Source organism: Rhipicephalus sanguineus, chromosome 4 (assembly GCF_013339695.2).
Source record: "Rhipicephalus sanguineus isolate Rsan-2018 chromosome 4, BIME_Rsan_1.4, whole genome shotgun sequence".
NCBI lineage: Eukaryota > Metazoa > Arthropoda > Arachnida > Ixodida > Ixodidae > Rhipicephalus > Rhipicephalus sanguineus.
In genome coordinates, this window is record NC_051179.1 from 195,479,563 (window position 1) to 195,496,927 (window position 17,365).

A 17,365-nucleotide genomic window follows, 5' to 3' on the forward strand; every position below is an offset into this window, starting at 1 on the left:
TCCTGAAGCATGAGCTCTTGCGGTATGGCAGTGGCTTGGCACGTTATTTTCGCAATATTTCAGCTGCTCTGTCGCGCACGTAGCGACCTCGTGCTGTGAAAGCTACAAGCACCGAAAGAGCCACTCGACGCAAAACCAGGTGGTGGGGTACGTAAACAAGACAAGGAATCAAGTGCATTGGGTCAGTGGCGTAGCCAAGCGGTGGCACACCGGGCTCGTTCGCCGATGACCTGACGCTGGTCGCTCTGTGTGTCGAGAAGGAGGTGGCGCACTAGAACGACACGACGCCGACGATCGGCGGACGAGTCGCCCGCCGACGATGTCACCGGACTGTCTGGCCGACGACGACGCCGATGCCTCCAAAGACAGCATGTCGTAGTAGTGTAACATGATGGCAGACCAAAAACACCAGCAAAACGCATCGGCCGACGCTTCGTCGGTGGACGAGCAAAAATACGCCTTGCCCTAACCAGATGCGCGATGCTTCGAACCTCGAAGGGGAGATCTCGGGGGAGATAACGGAGGTCCCCTCGAGCACTTTGGGCATTTGACAATGGGCATCTTGCACACCCCTCCGACGTCTTTTCTTCGCTTCCGCTTTGTTGATCCGCACCCCGCTCCGCGACGCAGCGGGGGAAGGTTGTTTAACTGTAGCGTTCTAGTTATGACATTTATGTCGCAATCATTGCAGTACCACAGTTTAAAACAACCTTTGTTGAATTTGCTGTTGGTTTCATTGGTTAGTGCGTAATACGTTAACAAAAACAATAAATGTGAAATAACGGTGACGATAGCGTTTTCTGTCACAGTGATCTTGGCAAAGAAATGAGTAACCGTGCTGTGATAAATTTGTAGTAACTAACGCTGTAACGTCTCAGTCGTCAGCAAGCTTAACTCAAACGCTCCGCAGTGTGTCCTGAAACGGTTCGATTCTTTGGTATAGCTTTGGGTTCTGTTGCCGACATGCTATCCAAACATACCGAGGTTATCTCGGCAACAGCGCCCAGCGCTTCGCGGCTGGCATCAGTCAAACCATTCCAGGACACGCTGCGGAGCGTTCGAGGGAAGCTTGCTGACGTAGGGGCTTTATATACCGCGACATAGCCATTGTGTATAAGTAGTCTACTTTGGCATAACCATGATATCAAGAGAGAAGTATTAGAATTATGGGCCAGACTTTTTCGGTAAATGCGTTTTGTTCCAGGAACGTTTTGCGGCCTGCTTTACTGCAAGCGGTTACTTCGCAGGTGCGGCGCATGATGAGCATGGTGCTGCATGCCGGTTTGTCAGGACCGGACGCCCTTCTGGTAGTGCGCCAGCTTCTGCAGAACCCGAGCAAGCACAACTGGCCCGGCAACGTCACTGTCGTGCCCGCATGTGGGCTTTACCTCACGCGTGTGCAGTACAACCCCGAACGTAAGTGCTGGCGTTCTCGAAATTGGATTACAGCTATGGTAGGATACAACTAGTTGTTTCGGAAGCTGAGCTTACTCCGCCGTACATATTTCCTGTGTACAGACGCGGCTTTGTGCTAGTGTGTGGGTCAGCGAATGTTGATGTCTTATGAAGGCGAAAGCGTTACATGCCTCATCAAACGCGAAAATTGACCATCGCAGTCAACAGGTGTGGTGCAGAAAATCATGCACAGATCGCCAGAGTTTGTGGCGTCACCATGACGCCACATGATGTGACTTGACATGAGGACCTCATCACATGACATCGTCCCTTTGTCAAAGGGGAGCCGATCACGGAGGCAGTGCAGAACCACGTTAGGTGCAGAAAGCTTTCGGAGGGGTGCTGTGTGTCGACTGAGAAAAAGATGGATCTTTTTAGGCGAATGCGTAAAGGACCCTGCGAGGTGTCTTTTTTTCTTACCTTCAAGTTCCCGTGGCGCACATACTGTGAACGACACTAGCGGACGTCAGGCTGCCGTTCTGTTAACTTCCCCAACCAGTATGGCTACGTGCGATGACGCCAGGTACCAAAACATATAGAATGGCCGCTGGAGTGTCACCAGCAGAGCTACTGAGTTGGGCAGCCGTGGAAAAGTCATGATGTCTGGCACGAGCGTGTGTCTAGGCTACACACGAGCGCGTGTAGCCTATGCTCTGTCGCGACGTCAAGGTACCGAAGCGAGCTTTTCAACGATACGAGAATCAGCGCAAAACACGGGACAGTGAATGAGACGGACCAAGCGCTGGTCCGTCTCATTCACTGTCCCGTGTTTCGCGCTGTTTCTCGTATCGTTGAACATGTACCAACCGGCCCAATTACGCACCTTAGAGCTTTTCAAAAGATTTAATTAACTACTCAGGGCGCACGCAATACACGTAATAGGCTCATGAGGGCTTGGCGTTTCATTTCGCGCAAAAAAGAAAAAAACATTTTTTCTGTAATTACTTCTTTAATAAAGCAGGAAAGCCATCGCCAAGATGACCGAAGCAGCTGATTACCTTCGCGATTAAAGAAATAGGCCTGCTCACATGTACATGGCGGTGACATTCTCCATACTAGAAAACAGGCAGTGCAAAAGGCGGATCACCAGAAAAAAGAATACGTAGAACAGCACTTACTTACAACAAAGGTTTATTATTCGTCAAAATCACGCAACATATATTTGCGCTGTCCAGAGCGAAAAGAAAGAATTTACCTTTTCACCTAAGACGGGGGGCGCAAGGTCAGCCCCACATTGACATAATAGGGAAGGGAGGGGGCGCTGTGACTCGGGAGGGGGGGGGGGCGTATGTCAGCGCGATACATTGACGTAGTTGGGAGGGGGGCGTGCGACGAACCTTCGCCCCCCCTGAAGGGGAACCCTGCGCACGCCTATGGATGCGAAGATGGCCACAAGACAGGGTAGTGAATACGCTACTCTTCTCTGCATGGCAAAAACACATTCCGATGCCTAGTTTTGCGAGCCCGTTTTGACTGAGCACCTAAGCTGACGGCCGTACACAACCTCTTCAGCTTCTCAGAGGCAAAGAAAACCACATCTATACTCTATCTCACAAGCTGGTTGCAGGAGGGTGGAAACTACGAGGTGTAATCAAGCGGTATACTTGCGCATGAAAACATAGTTTGTACTTGGTAATAATTGGCAACGTTAGTACGACTGGGTTTGTTTGGAACGTGCATTTGCATGATATGCCTTTGGTTATTGCCTCGGTAACCGCCAGTAATTGTGGCGGCGAGCCAACATGGCAGTGCCCTTGCAGACGCGACCGCCCGCTTCGATCCGAACTCGCGCTTGCTACTTGCCCACAGTCCTGAAAGTAATAAATAAACTGTGGAATCGGCTATCGCTTTTTGCCGTCTCATGCTGCAAAAAAGTGCCACCAAGAAAATCCAGAGAGTAACTTCCAGACCTTGTCCGTAGCATTTCAAGGAAGTCACCGGATGACTGCTCCGCGAGGTACGTGCGTTTCTGGCGGTTTGGGCGTTATCAGCAGTGCCAGGGCAGCCACTGGCAACGTTCCTCTTAAGCAAGTCATGTCATTTTACCGCGATAGTGTTTAGGAGCTTGTTTTGCAGAAATTCCGGCGTCGTTGGCGGTGAGTGAAAAATCAAGATGCAAACAAAATAAACAATACAAATTTTCGATACGACTGAAAATCTAACCCAGGCCTGCTGCGTGGCAAGGAGGTGTTCTACCGCAGAGCCACGCCATTGCTTGTGATTGCGTCCGAAAAGAAAAATCACGCCATATCCACGAAGTGAATGATGATTGAGGAGCTGGAACGGAGATAATCGGGTAAACCGTGAATGCTCCGTACAATTCCTCTACTGTCATATAAAGACGTCACACGTTGTTATAGTAGCGATTGTGGTCAGGTTGTTGTCAAACCACAAGCGGTCGCAGACCTTGCAGCTGTGGCCTAACATGTGGTCGAGGAAATCGAGGAAATATGGTTTTGCCTCAGTTAGTCCCATCATCAAGGCGCGCGAAGAAGAGGAAAAATACTTCTCTTTCATGCGAGCGTGCGCATGCTACAGTTAGCTATGCTAAATGTGGTTTTGCCTGCGTTAATATCATCATCGAGGCGCTCGAAGAACAAGAGGAAGAAGGCTTCTCTTTCGCGCGAACTGTACCGGTAGCGGTCGCGTCTGCATGGAACTAACGTTACGCTTACGACGCGGAACTTTGCCCCTGCCTAAGAACCTGGCGAGCCAGTTCCTAAAAGCTATATGAACGTCATGTAGTGGAAGGGGTCTCTTTAACACGTGTAATATTGCGTGGCAGAAGCTTAGAATCGCGTCAGGCGTCAAGACGTGTGAATTGCGCAACGAGTGGGTGCTTTAAAGGCCCAGCTAAGGTAAATGTAAATGGTAGCGAAGCTTCCATAGAAGCCCATACGTTCAGAAAATGGCTGCTCATAAGCCGCTCATGGGGCTTAGCGCCATCTGTGTGAGGAGGGAACACTTCCGGCGGAACAAAAAATAAAGCTGACGTGCCGCAATATCCGGTAAAAAAGTGACGTCATTTTATTGGCACTAGCGCGAAATTTGACCTTCAGAATAGTTTTCTTAGGCCCCTGATCGCTAAGGACTCGCATTACGGCGAGCCGGCAAGCCCTTGGCGAGTGCGCTTGAAGCCAATGCTAGCTAAACTAATATCGACTCGTGACTAAACAGCGGTGTTTAAGTGACATCAGGGTGTCTACCGACCGGGAAAACCGGGAATTCTCAGGGATTTTGGGTAGTCTGGAAATTCTCAGGGAAAACTCAGGGAAATTGTGCTCCCATCAGGGAAAATCCACAGTATCTTTATTGAAAGGCGACGAAAGTCGCGGTAGCGCTTGCTCGATATTTTGTGAACGCATTTTTCAAATCAAACGGCCGCTGCGGCTGCGGGGAAGTGGCGCACCTTGATGCTGTCATCGCCTTCGGAGCGGTGAAGTGGGAGAGAATCCGGCTAATGCGTGGCATGCGCGAACCGCGAACCACGACACATCGTATCGCGCAATGTTTTCAGGATGTTCTGGGAGTACGCGGTGTAGTTCTGTAATCTTTCTCGCGCGTGCTGTGCGTTAGCGCCCGATATGGTGTTTTTGTTATCGCCGCGTGTCAAGTAACAACCATGATTAGTTGTAGAAGCGGTAGCAGTAGATGTAACGAGCTTGAGTTATCTTGCAAGCGATCGCCATCGCGCAGGAAGCGGATGCCTTCGACAAGGCTCGTATCTGGCAAGCCATCCCGATCGGCGAGAAAAAAGACGCTTGTTGGCTGTTATCGGAGAGCTCACTCGCTCTGATCCCGAGCTTCAAAGATGCTATTTAGGACTCCGTGAAGAATATAATAAATTTCCAGGCGAGAGCTAGCGTAACTAACGGGCCCATTCACAGCAAGTGAAAGCTTTTTTATTTCTTTTTTTCCCGATGAGGGCACTGCTGAAACAAGTTTTAGGCAGTCGACTGAAATTTTTTGGGGCTGCAGCTGGCAATTACCAGCCACACCACGTGGGTGTTTGCTACAAAGCCGAATTGCAAAACTTTTCAGAGCCATGGCATAGCGGCGACCGAAATTCGCGACACCGGCACGGGTCCCACATGCTCCATTCGGCGCGCGATGTCGGAAAGCAGTAACGTTTCCACCATAATCGGATGTGCCGTAATTCAGGCTGTTGCCGTGCTTTCATGCGATCTTAGCCCGCAGCTATATTGCTTTTTTTGTGTGTGCGATAGCAATTATATAGACACTCCGACGCGAATTTTTTGCCTTCGCCATGATCTTCCCTATCAAGTCCAAATCGCGATTACATCACCCCACGCGTCGCATGCTCCATGTGCGAGTGAAAGTGCGCGAGCGCTGCCGACGAACGGGGCTTAAGCAGAGATGAAACGAGCCGACCGTCTCATTCGCGCGATGGGCACATGGATAGGAGCCGGCGCGTTGGGAAGGGGGGGGGGGGGTGCTGGCTGCGTGAGTCCGACAGGAAGTGCGTACTTTGTACCAGCGGGCGTGGTCGCGTGCGCCGCGGTATCTTTAGTGGGGATCAGCAGACGGCTCATACCTTTGTAGGTGTTGTGCTCTAATTGCAAAACTTTCGTTGAAGCCATAGCAGTGGCAGATACCGGGGGGGGGGGGGGTAGCGGCGATCGCCCCCCCCCCTCCAAGCCAGCCCCCGCCCCTCCCTTCAGTGCCTGTCGTCCACCTCCTTTGTCAGGCTTGCTTGTCGAGTTTGCCCCCTTTGCCAAGCTGCTTTGCCTGCCACTGTCCAAAAGGGGTAAAGAGAATCTTGTCCCTGCTCTCTACCTCTCATTGCTGTACCCTTTCCTGCTTCTCTATGCACATTTCCAATGAAGGCTTCTTAGGCACCGCCATAATCCCCTCTGGGCTGTTGTAAATATGCGTGACCCACCAAAATGTACTGCTGAGCGTTGGCTTCAGCCTTTGTACACCCCCCCCCCCCCTCCATTATGTACCTGAATCCGTCCCTGAGCCATAGATCATAGATAGGGCACTTCTCTTAGTGCAGCGGCTGCGTTTCCTGAAGGAGCGAGCTGCTAGCCTATATTCATATAAAATTCCTCTTTGTTGCTATCGGATTTACTATTTTGCTCTCGCGGTGAAACTGACTCTTTTTTTTCTAACGTGGGATGGTTTTCAGTGTTGTGCGTTCGTGGAGAGCGAATAGTTCGGTTGGGCAACATGATAGCAAAGGCGTTGCATTGCTCTGGGCAACGCGCGAGGATTTGACAACAACCCGCAGCAGCAGAACAAGCGCAATTCCACAGTGCATTAAACCCGCATTTGTTTCATCTTTACATGTGACACTCTGGCAAGGCATCTAACTGTGATTGCTGCATCTCAGGCTCAACAAAATTGATTTTTTTTTCACGCAAAAAAAAAAAGTTTTTTCATGTTGCCATATTAGTCGAGCATTCTTGTGGCCTTTTCAGTTTAAGATTAATCCTTCAGTAACTATGCCTTGCATGACAGGTCGAATTTCAGTTTAACGAAGTTTCGATATAACGAAGTGAGTTGCCGCTTTTACCAACTTCGCTATATTGAGGTTTATCTGTTCTATGTACTATTCAAATGGGAGTAAGTCGTTTTCATTTTCTAAAATGCGTATTAGAAAGTGACATCACCGAGCGATATGGTCTCTACCCATCTTGACATGAAACAAACTTCTGTTTCACTCAGGGAATTTCAGCAAAAACACTCAGGGAAAACCTGGAAAACTCAGGGAATTTAGAAATGTCAACTCGGTAGACACCCTGAGTGTACCGCCGTTAATTCGCCTTGGTTTTCCCAGGAAACCTTATTCTTGGAGCTTTTATTTTGCGTTCGTGTCATCTGCCACAGCGTGAATAAAGTAGGAAGCAGCGTACCTCTCATGTTTGCAGCGTTGCTTATTTGCTTCGCACATGCGCAGGGGACTTAAAGAGCGCATTCCATGTGTGCTTCAGTTCTAACGAGAAGAAATGATGCTGGTCACGCCAAAATAATATCTCAGTTTTATTCAATGGCCATAATAACGAAATTTTATCACACCCTACACAATGAGCAACAAATGTTGTAATAAGTACAAAAAGTGCGTACGCAATACGTGCACTATGTTTTGCCTTATGTTCCGATAAATTAACCTTATGTGTAACGTATCAATGCATGCGAATTGTAGCGCGACAGATAACTTAGCGATCTGCTCACCGATAACAGGAAATATAATAGGCACCGCGTGTTCACAAAGGAAACCGGACAGCGGGAATACTGATCCTTGGAACACCACATCGACCACATCGTTTTCGCGAGTACCGAGGAAAGCGTTCGGCGTTAAATGTTAGCCGCGCCGTGCCGTTGCCCGTTGAACACCCTAACCAACACGTTCACCAACGATGAAACGCACCTCGTAACTTCGCTCACAGCAAAGATCAAATTCTCACCACAATAATATGCAGCACGCATGCAAGTGCGAAACACCAGAACACGTGAGGGGGCGTGTCGTTGCAGAGTAATTAACGAGTGCGCCTTTCCATGCACCGCAAGGGCTGCACTGAAGAACAATGACGTGTGCCTCTTTTCAGGGGGCACTAAAAAAATATTTTTCTTAATAATTAAACACTGTCATACATTCTTGGCACATTGCACCTACATAATATTGTTCGGCAAATAAATGTAATTTGTTAACATAAAAATTGCTTTGCCCTTGAATAAAACTTGGTTTTCCGCTGATAGTGTTTGTTCCCTCCAAACATAGTCGCGCTTCAATCGCAGCACCCATAACTCCCCTTGCTGGTGTCCTTGGCAATAGGTTTTGAACCGCTTTTCGCCCTAAGCTTCGCGACCTATTTGCATGGACCTTGGCCCAGCCATCAGAAAGCGCTCAGACATATTTAATCATCAGCAGCAGAACATTCAACAAAGTGTGCAGCTGCGCAAAGCTCAAGCGTCCTGCAATTTGTTTTTGCCTCGCTTAGCCATCAGATAATGATGATGACGATGATGTGCCTCTACACATGGCTCATACCCACACTGGGGGATTGGCCAAGAATTGTAGATATTTAAAACTACTGAGTTAACGCATACCTGGTTAGCCTTCCTGCCATCAGATAAGGAAGGTGCTCTTCTTTTTCCTAGAGAAAGGCGAGTGAAGGAATTTCACGCTTAAACGTAACGTTGCTCTTCCGAAGGTTAAGGCCGCGGCAAAAAATCTTTGTAAATGGCTCAACCATCGTGACTTGGTGAAAAGTATTGATGCTGTCAAAAAGCTTAGTTTTTAGCACGGTTGTAGTATGGGAGAGGTTGCCTAGCGCCATAAGTCCGTCGCCGAACCTCTCGAGTTTCTCGGAACAGTCGCTAGGCGGCAGAACGGGTTAATGGTCCCGGAAAATACGCTTATCGGAAACTTTCGCTGAGTTGAAAGGCTGTTTATCATAGCGAATTTTGTGACTTTACCGTATTTATTCGAATCTAAGCCGATGTTCTTTTTTTTTTCGAAAAAACCATGTCCGAAAGTGGGGGGTCGGCTTAGATTCGAATATAGGTTCGAGTACCATGATTAAGTTTTATTTTTCTGGCCTTGCGAATTTCGGGGGTCGGCTTAGAATTAGGGCTGGCCTAGATCCGAGTAAATACAATAATATGCTATTTCTGTTTTTTTAATGGCTTGTAGTGGCTGTCTGCCGGCTTTTCCCACAAAAATAAATGTACCAGGCCTCTGTGATGTGGAATAAGACTGACACAGCGGCGATCGCAAGGGACGCGCGCGTATTTTCCTAAAAGCGTGAAAATGTTTATCTTCAAATGTACAGAGTAAAAAAAAAATGCTTGTTCACGTGGTTGGCATGGTGGGCTTATTGACTGTGGTTAGCATAGTGGGCTTTACCGTGGTTAGCGTAACGTGCTCGGAAACGGACGGTATAGATTTCTCGACGTAAAAATTTTCATCGCTATAAGTAATACGAATGGCACACACACAGACTGTTGTACGCAGCAAAGTGATTCTTACGAATAACAGTCGAGAGAAAGTGCGTTGCGCTGACGAGGGCATCGTTCTCAAGCAGGGTGTCGGAACGAAGTGTTTTTCGTTTCGGTTTTAGTTTCGTTCAACCGCAACAAGTTCCGTTCCGTTTCTGTCCCGGATCGACGAAAAAGTGTTCCGTAACGGTTCGTAACGGTTTTGTTTGTATGCAAAAATTTGAAGTAAAGGTAATCATAAAAAACATTGGATTTGTGATGTAGTTACTTGCCCTCCTCTTAAGAACGTAGGACAAGGGTAAAACACGTTCTTCAGAGGAGCGGTAGTAACTGTACCACTAATTCCTACCAACTAGCACAAACCAGTTCTAATTTCAAAGACAAAGTATTTATTTTCTGAAAAGACAAATACGAATTTTTTAGTGGGCTCAATGCTTTGCGTCAAGGGAGTGAGCACGATCTCAGAAGCAGCACGTCATTCAGTGTAATCTCTGATGTGCGAGACCGCTGTTCTGATAAAAAGATAGCCAGGCCTGCGCGGAACACGCAGCACAGTCACAGCGAAAGCTGGAAGAGCAGACTTTGTAGAGTCCATTGTAGAGTCTCTTGGGGCAACTAATACAAGTACACATGCAAGCTACCCACTACGCCATAAATGGCAATTTTTTCTGAAGTAGTGAAGTTCCCACTATGCAATTTTTCGGCATTCTTCAGAGAATCGTGGTACCCGCTACACATCTGTGAGGCATTATGTGCATAATAGGACATGTTTACTAGCGAAAAAGACGAGGACGAGAAGAAGGAATAGCGTTGTCCTGTATTCCTTCTTCTCGTCCTCGTCTTTTTCGCTAGTAAACATGTCCTATTATTCACGTTACCAACTAGCCCAACTTTCCGCCTTAAAAGCATTATGTGCACTTTGTGCTGTGGCTGATGATGATGAAGTACTATGGCTGGCCACATTGCAGTGGGTGGGAAGCAGTGTTGCGGAATGGGCGCCTCCATTCCATTCCAATTCCATTCCGGTGAGTTAGAACTTGCTGCAGTTCCATTCCTTTCCATTCCTCGGAATGAAACAACTTAGCCCATTCGGACTTTGGGAACGGCCGGGCAGCTCAATTCCATTCCGGCAATTCTTCAACGTAGGAAAGACATCTTGATAGCTTTATCGAGTTAAGAATGAACGCCCCATAAATCTGATGTCATCACATGCATTAAGAACTACAAAAGTACGCAAAACAAGTTACCAAGGTCGAGGGATAGTAGCTTGGTGACATATCTCGTGCAGTACGACCACTCTACTAATTCTCATAGGGGCAGTTCTCCCGCTATCTATAGTATTTGCATGGTCGGCGTGTTTGAACGAATGGTGGTGTTTTAATAATTTTTAAGCTTAAATGTGTTAATGCTAAAATGACGACATAGCGTATTTTTTTTGCTGACAAAAGTAGTATTCAAGAAGACTAAGAAGTTTTGCCACGCGTCTGGAACGGGGTAATATGGAGAAAACTAAGATTTGGTTAATGGGGAAGAAAACCTTCAAGATCTGGTGGTATTAGTTGGAACAGTGCACCGCTCGGACACCTTGTGCCTTTGCATCGAATACAGAACGCTGAGCCGCACTACTCGTCAGCACTCACTCTTGGCAAGCGCGCCTCGCAAGCATGGATGGGGTGAGGAGAACTTTCTGTGCTCGCCTGTGCGCAGGTACGCAATATCTTCCTTGTCGCAGAGGTTGTTTACGTGTGTCAGGTAGTAAACTGCTCGTGACATAAAGATCAGGCTGTGCATAGAGTATTTGCCACTTTCGTATGGGGTATCAATGGGAACCAATGCGCAGAAATAATTCTGTTTTCTCCCTTCTGTATCTACAGGGATAATGCATTTGTTTGTACACTAACTTATGCCTCGGTTTGTAGTAGGCGCGTTGCTTATAAATGTACCGTGCTTGTAGTTAGCCAAGCTTTTTTAACACGAAAGTGTTTTATGCCGGGGTCCACCACGGCTCCGCTGACGTATTTCCGTCACGGATATGACGTTGTAAAATATAACGACTAACAGTGGGCAAAGAAAAAAAAAACCAGAAGAAAAAGTTCCGTCACCGGGAATCGAACTCACGACCGCTGGTTCCGCAGCGCGCAGCGCGAAACAATTCGGCCACGGACGGCACGTTCTTCGCAATGCGAACGGCGAGCTATTTATATACACCATTTGCGGGTTGCTGTACTCAAGAGATCTGTGTTACAGTGTGTTTTTGTTATTACTAGCGAGATGGCGCGACGGGCTTGAAGAGCGCGCTTGAAAGGTCGTCGCTGTTGCGACGAGCGCCCGCGTCTACAGGGCGTGGTCGCCTGTACTCAGAGATCTGTGTTACAGTGTTTTCGTTATCACTGGCGATATGGCGCGACGGGCTCGAAGAGCGTAGAAGAGCGTTCTCGAAAGGTCGTCGCCGCTGCGATGAGCGACCGCGTCTACAGGACGTGGTCGCTTGTGCGGGCGCTTATCTCGTACTTAAGGTTAACAGCGCGAAAATAAGACACGGCGGACAGGAAAAAGACGAGACGCCGTGTCTGTCCGCCGTGTCTTATTTTCGCGCTGTTAACCTTAAGTATGCACAACCAACTAGCCCAGTCAGCCACTTTATTAAGCTTATCTCGTGATCGCGGTGGTTTGTACGTCTCGCGTTGAGAGCACGAAGGTCACTTGGCCCACTGCAGCGGCTGCTTTTGCGAAAGGAGCGCGGTGCTCACGCAGAAATAAGTTACAAATGTGACGGTTAGTTCGCTCTCATCCTGTGTATGTTCGTTCCGTGCGTCCTTTCTGCTTGAGCAGCGCGTTGCAAGTTTCGAGCTGCTTGCCGTTCTTCGTGTGACATTACAATTTGTTGCTGTAGCATTCATTCCATCGCCCTTGAGGCGAAAGAATGCGCAACAAACGCTCAACTACGCCTGTGAAGACACGTTTCACTTTCGTGTTATACCGATTCCTATGACAGAAGGATCATCCATGTTTCTTTTTTTTTTTTTAATACTGCTTGATTATTAATTTCGAGGCTTTGACTTACTAATATTTGAAGTTTGAAAACAAGACGTAGACGAAAACGTGCTATATTTTCGGAAAAAGACTTCATTCTATTCCCATTCCATTCCGTGCAAAAGGCGCCTAATTCCACTCATTCCATTCCTCCAAGCGTTGTCCCCATTCCATTCCGGGATCGCGAAAATACGGAATGATTCCAGAGTCATTCCAATTCTGGTGGGGCAACTCCGCAACACTGGTGGGAAGCATTAAATCACACACTCTTTGCGCTATTAGCATTGTCCGATGACTGAATGCTATTTTCCTCTTCTGTCACGCTATATTACATATGTTAACGCGATTCCTTGCCCGACATGACGCCTGTATAGAGTGTTTTTGTTAAGGAGTTACAAGCACCAGCGTGGCACTCTGGTGGAAGACCAGACTGCCATGCAGAGGGCGCGGGTTAAAACCATATCCCATCCTAGAAATTTGCTTCGCATTTAATGTTTTCTTATATCACGCGATAGCGGTCACGGACACCGGCGGCGGCCGGCAACTATGGGGCCAAAGTCAGCTGTTGTGATCTCATAACAGCTTTCGCTGTGACAAACTTCAGCGCCTACAATGGCCTCTCTATTTTGGCCTGCGTGACAGGCGCGCAAAAGTTCACTTGCGTTAATATAAACATCTCTGGTTGACACTGTTATCGTTTTTCGCACAATTTCAACATTGCTTTGTAATTCCTGGCTTAGGTACGCGCTAATGCTGTATCCTGAGATGTGCATAACTGCTCACGTTGCATGAGCTCAGCTGTTCCGGATTGCGATGTTTTCTCGTGAACCGAAAAACGATTGAAAAAATGTCGGTTTCACTCCGGAACGAAATAATAGATAAAGTTTCGGTTACGTTTTCGTTCCGACCAAAAATATCATTTTTTTCGTTTTCGTTTTTCGTTCCGTTCCGACACCCTGTTCTCAAGAAGCTGGCGAGGCTGTTTTTTCACTTGATGGCGAAAACCCACGAAGCACACAAAAGAGGACAATAACGACACTAGGAACGCTTCAAAACGACGCACAAACAAGTTTAGTCTTGTCGTGAGTAGAACAGCCTCACCGGTGAGTCTTAGAAGCTGATGTCAGCACGCGAACGCATTTGTCGCAGCAATATGGCGGGGTAGCACTTAAGTGGATGCCGCGGCGTAGTTGGCAGGTGACGAAGACCGTGGGCGCCCAAGTCACATAGAGTATTCTGCTCCGACTCGCGCACAACGGACCACAGCAGATTCACGGGATTACAACCGACGGTGTTGCTGATTCTTTCTTGTCGTCCCGGAAATAGACTTCGAGGGCTGAAAATGCGTCAAGTCATGCGCTTCGTCCGGTTGGGCAGCACTCGGGCTTACGCTCGACGGTGTTACTTGTGGTTACGATAGCTGTGCCGGCGCAGTGGACTCGAAGCTTGATGCCAAACGAAGCAGGCCGCTCCGACCTCGGCCAGGCACTCGGGACGACACCCGACCGTGACGCTGGCGATCAGCCTCCACGCCTCTCGCGCCCACCTTCAGTTACGTCCTTCATCCCACCGATTTCTCTCGCGGGTGGCCTCGTGTCGCAGCCCATCGTCATCTTCGCTCAAGCCTTCCCACCGCTCGTCTGTCCATGTCGGCTCCGCCACATGACTTCCATCACATATGCGCAATGTGCGTGGTATGCAGTCGTGATGCTGAGAGGTTGCTTATGTGATCATTGTAATCATTTTTCTTTCAGATTGCTCAAGTACATGTCGCGTGCTTTAGACATCTGCACTGTTGTTTGTGTGCTCCGTCTTTATGTCGTACACACACGCGTCCACTTTAGCGACATTCTCCAGCAGCCGTGTCACTGAGTGTCCGGCTTGCGACGCCTGTCTAGAGCGCGCGCTAATTGGCGCATGCAAGGCTTGTGTGTATCCGCCTTTGAAGTGGAAATGGCGCTGGCTCCAAAATTTGTACCAGACATGAGAGTTGGCAGACATTTGGGCTGGAGCTCATGAGGCTCAGCGCCTCGTGTCATTTAATTAACTCAGCAAAGCCTTGCTAACACGTAATTTATTATAGCTGTAAGGAAGACAGAGCGGCGCTGGGGCACGGGCGCGACATCGGCTGGCGCGAAGGGCAGAATAAGAATCCAGCGTACGGGCGTTGTCTCTGTTCTCTCTTTCTTCACGATGGTACAGTCGTCGAACACGGATCATTAAGGCAGAAACCATCTGTACTCGTCCGTCTTCGGCTTTGCGTAGTCGCCAGTCAAGGAACGCCGGCCACGCTTCCTAGGGCACGGAAACCGCAAGCCTGTCGCCGCAGGAAGCACAGTTCGGCGGGGCGGCGTTCATGCCTCCTCGGCACCCGATGAGTTGCCGGCGCTACAGGCACCGTCCGGAGAAGACGTGCAGGCCTCCACGGCGACTCGACGGTACTCTAACGGCACTTCTATTCATTTTGTCGACCACGCTTTCGTGGTTGAGGACATCGCCTCGCTGATTGCTGCGACCACTACATATTCCGAGGCCGCCAACAATGGTTCTCTAGGCGGTTCACCCGACGATGCTGCGAGGATCGTCCGCGCATTTACGCGCTTGTCCGAACACCTTGAGAGTTTGGCACCTTCAAACTGCGGGTTCCCAACCGCCGCCGTTAGTACCGGTGCCCCCGTACACTCCGCGGATACCGCCCCTAAGTCCTCCAGCTCCTCGCTCGATTTGCCAACGGACGTCATGCGGGTGACATCCTTGCTTGCCTAAAACGCGTTCTTCGGCAAGTTGGTGCATGGTCACACAAAAATTTGGAGGCACAAAGGAACGAGGACAAGAAACCAGTCCTGTCATTTCTTGTCCTCGTTCCTTTGTGCCTCCAACTTTTTGTCTGATACTTGCTTGCCCAGGAGCTGGACCGTTTTTCTGCGACAACTTCCGGATCCTTGCAGCCCAAATTACCATCAGCGGTTGCATGGGAACTACCGGGGTTTCGAGGATTCCAAACGATGCCGTCCTGTGGATCAACACAGTAAATGATCTCGGCACCCGCCATGGCTAGCGGGACCATCGGAATTGGCTGGTGGCCATCGACCGCCTTCGCGATGCTACCAAGGCATGGCACCACTATGAAGGCATCAAACAACACTCCTGAGCTGAATGGTGTGCCAGGTTGACTTATGTATTTCGCCCGCTTTTACATGCCTCCGACACTATCCCTGCCGACCCAGACTACCGGGGATAGGAGCTCTGCGACACGCCACCACGACGGTGCAGCTCGAGTGTCCACCAACCTGCCCTCCTTCGGACATAAAGCTCACGCTTGTCCTGCGTGCTTCTTCTGTCCCTTGTCCCTTTTTGTGAGCGCTGCACAGTCCTAAGTATGAATCAAGTATGTGCTCAAACTCCTTTTTGGCAACTGCGAGACGATCTGGTGCTAGGCGACGAGCCCGGGCAAATACGGGAGGGCCCTTGGTGACTATGTGACGCGTCATGCTGTGGGCGGTCGAGGACTGAAAGGACGGTGGTCCAAGGACATCCGGAAACTGGGCAATAACACTTGACCAAGGATCGGGAACGGTTGTGTGTGCCTGAAGAAGCCGGAGTGGTGAAGCGCGACAGAAAACGCCCTGGATGGCTAAGCTTGTCTCAGAGTCCAGGATGAGGCTATGCCGCATGTCGACGACGAGCTTTGGTGCCATAGGTAGTCGGCTGGGATTATTGGTTGGCGCACGTCCGCGATGACAAATAGCCAGCGAAGTCTCAGGCCAATGTCGAGAGTCACCGACTTGTGGCCGTAAGTCCGGATAGTCGATCCGTTGACCGCGGTGAGAGGAGCGGAGTCGGGGGGATGGCGTCTTTCAGCCAATGTAGGATGAAGGACGCAGATTTCAGCGCCAGTATCGACGAGGTAGCGGACCTTGGTGCAAAGGTCAGTAACGTAGAAGAGGCGACTGTGCCTGGGGCTGGGAACAGCGGTCGCCGTCACTGTTCGGCCCGGTAGTTTCCCACGTACGAAAAAGGCTGGCGACAGTTGTTTGCACGCGGCCCGTAGCGACGGTGGTACCAGCAAAGGCCATCGGGACTAGTAGAACGGCGGCTGGAGGGATTAGGACTGGGGCGGCGAGTTCGTGAAGAAGGACGCGGCTGGCTTGTGCGGAAGGCGGTGACCTGAGCTGTTAGTTCTACCTTTCGGGTGAGCTCCTCATTAGCAGCGAGGAGACGCGCATAACTGTCGCCACTAGCTGTACTGTCTGGGGAAGGGTCTTGAGGGTGTCGAAGCGTGGCCATGGAGGGAAAACCAACATCCATAATCTTGTCAGCCAACTGAGCTAGATTCCAATGTGGATGCTGAAGACGCTGTCAGAATCTTGCGGACCTTGTTGGAAAGCGCTGCAGAAAAATTTCCCGAAGAAGGACGGTGTTCGGAGACGCAGCGAGATCGGGCGCCAAGGTTTCCATGCGACGCAGTAGGTCAGTATATTTACGATCGCCGAGCTGCTCTAACGTAAGGATCATAAGTGATTTTTAAGGCACAAAGGAGGACATACACAATCAGAGGCTGAGTCCGAGCTAGTTGGTACATTGACATTATGAAACCTTTAAGCGCACAAAGACGGGAACAAGAAGACGACACACAGAGCGCTCTGTGTGTCGTCTTCTTGTTCCCGTCTTTGTGCGCTTAATGGTTTCATAATGACATACGCAAGATAGGTCATGGAACGAAGCGCCACTAACAACTGATTTTGTCGTCCTTTGCGCCTTAAAAATCAATTATGAACGTTCACCAACTTGCCCAACAAAAAGTTCTCTTAATGTAAGAAGTTGCTGCAGTCGATGTTGTTCGCTGTCGGTAGTGCGCCTGATGAGGGTCTCCTTAAGATGATCATAAGGATGATAAGCTGGAGGAGAGAGT